Source organism: Nanorana parkeri, unplaced genomic scaffold (genome assembly GCF_000935625.1).
Source record: "Nanorana parkeri isolate BGI_ZX_2015 unplaced genomic scaffold, ASM93562v1 scaffold463, whole genome shotgun sequence".
Taxonomy (NCBI): Eukaryota; Metazoa; Chordata; class Amphibia; order Anura; family Dicroglossidae; genus Nanorana; species Nanorana parkeri.
Window position 1 is genome coordinate 285,570 of NW_017306731.1, and position 4,735 is coordinate 290,304.

General features: G+C 42.8%; 1 pseudogene; it reads right to left on the reverse strand.

Annotated features, from left to right (window-relative positions):
• Window positions 1–526: 526 nt before the first annotated feature.
• LOC108790307 overlaps window positions 527–4,735 on the reverse strand; it is an 18,253-nt pseudogene continuing 14,044 nt past the window's right edge.

Genomic DNA, 4,735 nt, shown 5'->3' on the forward strand with positions numbered 1-4,735 from the left:
CTGGCTGCTATACTAGACCAGCAGTAGACAACCTCGGGAATCCAGCTGTTGTGGAAGTCCCATGAGGCATTGCAAGACAGTCACAGGCATGCATGACACCCATAGGCAGAGGCATGATGGGATTTGGAGCTTAATCACAGCTGCAGTGCCAAGGTTACCTACCCCTCTACTAAACTTCTGGTTTTAGTAACTTCTGATTTACTGACCCAGAACAAGTATACAGGTCAGGAATCTTTAGAAAAAGAACAGAGAGAGGGGCGCCTTTCCTAGTGCAGAATGTTTAATCCAATAAATCATCGAAATTGTACAGACAGGTACTCACAATGTGGGTGTGAAAACGAGCAGCCTCGTTTTCACACCCACATTGTGAGTACCTGTCTGTACAATTTCGATGCGCAGCGCTTTACAATATAAGGAAGACATTACAGTTACAATACAATTCAAGACAAGATGGTAAGGAGGGCCCTGCCCCTGAGGGCTTACAATCTAAAAGAGGAGGGGGAAAATTTTGAGGAGCAGCGGGTGGTCAACAGTGTTGATCTAAATCAGTGCCCTCCGTGCATGTCGGCCACCATTCAGGAAATGGGAATTGGCAAACAATCACACGGGCATCTTCAGGAAGTTCTGCCGATAACTTCTTCCTCGGCTCCTCCATCTTCAGAGACGAGGGACCAGGCAGATCATGGAGTGCCAAAGGAACAAGATGATGTCAGAAGATAGAATCATTGATATGTTATAGTAATATGAAATGTCTCAGCTGCTGTGTTATGACCAATAATTCAGCCTCATGGTGGAACATGTCACATCTCAGTAGCTTCAGAGACCATCTACAGTATTTCTTCTTCTATGTATAACCGTGCCTGTTACATAATACGCAGTGTTGAGTTCTCCTTTAAACATTGTTAGAAAAATAAATGAGCATATTACGGCTACAAAACAACTGATTGCTGGTAGCTATTGTGTGCGCTCTCTATTGCTTTTTAGGTACATTAATTTGTGCAGAGTAATATATTTCCAGAATGAACAACATGCTGGATACAACACAACAATGTAATTGCATTTCCAAAGTGAAGTGGCGTGTTCATTTTGTGCTTGTAAACGACCTGTTACACATGTTTCAGCACAATTAGACTATTTTGTGCAGGACATAAAGTTAACGGAGGACAAAAATTAACTTTTAATGCGCATACCAATGTGGATGGAAATGAGCAGAGAAATAATGAGAAACAATGTCGTTCTAACCCAGACAGGAGCTGGTGACTCTAATCAAAAAACTAACTTGTATCGGCCTTGTTTACATTTCCTACAATTGTAATCTTCCTCCAGCAGCAATTAAAGTGTATCTATGGTCAAAAAATAAAAATAAATATATATTTTTATACTGAATTCCATACGTTTACTCCCACTCCTAATAACCATATTGATAGAAAAGTTTGTAAATCTACTTATTGAAGATGCCCATAGGATGTACTTGCTGACACAATTTTACTCATACCTGTGACTATGCACTTCCTTTTGTCACAATTCTCACAGAGCCAGACTACTGAAGTACAACTCAGCATCTGAACAATGCAACATCAAAATTGCTTGCTGGAAGCAATGCATGATGGGATATGTAGTCTTGAGAAATGGAGATCGCATCGCATCAAGCAGCAGGGAAAGAATCCCAAAGCACACTGGGAATCCAGGAAGTTGTTAAAAGTGATGGGCAGATGGAAGGCAGCACTCACTACATACAAAAGAGATTTTTTTCAAATAAGCTTTGATTGCATTATCAAAACACAGCTACAGTATGTATTCCTACAATGCTGAAGTTATAACAGGAGAGTATATGCTGGGACTTAACAAATCTTGACACAGGTCATTTTTTTTCAATACTTTAAAACAAAAGTGGTTTTATTTACCGCATTCGGGGCCAGGAACGCTGTCACATTATTGTACTTTGAAAGGTCAGCCTACAAAATAAACATATTGTATATATTGGCTAGTAAAGAGAACCTATAACCTTTTTGTAAGCAAAATCTGCAAAGTGGGATCAAGAAGAATTGACTATATAATGATGTTTATTATGAAGGTTTTACATATGTTTGTAAAAGTTAGGTGTGGAAAACGGTAAGCATAATGAACTGGTGATCTGCTAAGAGTGAAATGTCTTCCATTCCTTCTCTCCCGTTTTGTATAATGCAACTCCATGAAGATCATGGGACACCGTTGCTGATCACTCCTAGCTTTTCACAACCAAGCCTTAAAAGAGAATTATGGGGGTAACCTTTTTATCCCATAGTTCTCTTTTAGGACATATACTAACCTCCACCGGTGACCCAAAACCCAGTATATAGTGGGTTATTGCCCGTTATATACTGAGAGCGCCGCAGACGGCACGGATCCCGACAATACTGCCGAGGTCCACCCAGCTGCGTGAGTGACAGCTGGCTCTGCCTATCTAGAGGCAGAGACAGCTGTGCCCGCCCCCTCCGTTCCTCCAGTCAGCGCTGGAGGATCGGATCGGGTAGGGGGAGAATCCCTGCAGGGAGCCGTCACTGACATTCATCGCTCTCTGCAGGGAGATGATCGGGAAAGGAGCGAGGGACGGTATGTGTTCGCTCACTTCCCGATTTATAAAGTTGACCTCGGACAGTCTCATTGTCACACGTCGGCTCTAACTATGGGGATGAGTGGAAATCTGTAATGGGGGAAGAGTCAAAATCTGTAAATGTTGTGATTAAATCTCAGAACTGAATGGCCAGAAATTCTAATTCTAATTTTTTGGTAGGTAAAACAGCTCTCACATCTGAATTTCATTTGTGCATTTAGCTAATTGTGGTTGTGTCCCATTTTAGAATGTACTGGTTGGGAAAAAAAATAATTTTTAATACAACCCTGGTATCCCCCACTAACAGGGCCATGAACATGCAGATCCCCCTATGCCATACTAGCCCAACCGCTTTTCACATGTTCACTTAGCAGGAAGTACCAACCCTTCCCCCAATACTGTACATTCCCACACTGGTGGTGCTTTTGAGTACCAGCATGGAAAAGCACCTGCCTAATGCTAAAGAGCACACTGGGCTAGCATGGCATAGCAGAGTTCCCATATATTTGTGCATCCTATATTTGCTCAGGAGGAGGACACTCTATATTAAAAATAATTTTAGCAAAAAAAGGAAAAACACCAAATTATACTGTTGAATGGGCGAATGAGGATCACTGGCAGAGCTTTTTGATGATTGTTTGCTCACTTTTCACTATTCATTGAACATTCATTGCAGGTAATGCTGCAGTTCCTAACCAGATAAAAGAAGCACACAATGCATACAATGATACGATTTCTATCCTGGCAGTGACACTCCATTAATATATTATCAAAGCAGATTTGTAATGACCTAACTATGTGCTGTTATAATGATTTGTGGGATAATTTTTCTCTCGCTGTAAAAAGATGAATTGCCCTCAATTTATCTGCATAGAGATCACATCTATAGTCAATGTGCATGTATTCCGCTGTTCTTATTATCTCTATTACTGGGATTCTGCAGTAAGGAGTGCCGGGATGAGGTACACAATCACCTCATCAGCACATCAATGATGCCACAATAAATTGGTGTCACCATTAGGTGCAATTGTTTATGATGAAATTGGATCATGGTGAGGTCTTCAGGGAAGAGGGGCACAATAAGGGACAATGGTGAGTGTGGCAGTGTGAAATAGCTATTTTTTTTTCTGGTTAGTGCATTTATCTACAGCAGGGGTGCCCACAAGGTCGATCGCGATCTACCAGTCGATCGCGTAGCGATATCTGAACACATTTAAACTATGACCCTTATTGGTGTAATACAGTTCCGTTTACCAAGTGTGAACAGTTATTCCTCTGTATATAGTTCCCCAATGACGCTGCATACAGGAAAAAGAGCTTTTCTTACCGACCAAAAATCCTCCGAGAGGAAAGTGGCCTGTTCTTCAAAGAGAAACATACGGTGGTTAGAGCGCACTCCTGTAGGACAAACACAGGTGGGAAATGGATCTGCTGGGGGAAGGTGTGCAAAAAAACTCCTCAATACAGGGGGAGGAACTCTGTGTAACACAATTCAAGACCAACAAAAAACACGTTTTTGAGGAGCGCGACTACCTATGATAAGAGTAATGGCCCAATGGGGTACGGCTACGCGTTTTCGAGGAGATTTAACTTTCTGTGGCTTGACAAAGAGGAAATCTCCTCGAAACGCGTAGCCGTATCCTGCAGGCAGCAAGATCTATCCCCCCGTACAGATCCCCCACTGTCCCACGCACTGGTCCATCTTTGTGCACTCTGCTGACAGCCCGCTGACAGTCACATCTAGTACTGTAACCACACGCATAGAGTCCGGGGCTACGGAGCCGATCGCGGCTCACTGCTTTCCCGTCTCAGCCGCCGCGGCTCAGCCTGGCCAGCTGAGTTTGTGACATCAGCTGACACCTCGTTTTCCCACTCCGGTCCGGGCAGACACCTACTCTCTTCCCACCTGCTAGCTGTGGACATCGCATTAAACAGACTGTGGAGAACATTCTGTGAGAGACACCAGGGCATATAGGCTCACATCCCAACTGTAAGTCATCAATTTGTCCCCTTTTATATGACAAATAAGTTTTGGTTGTCTGTATTGCACACTGTTATGCATTTTCCCAAGTTCAGCACATTGGGCCATTACTCTTATCATAGGTAGTCGCGCTCCTCAAAAACGTGTTTTTTGTTGGTCTT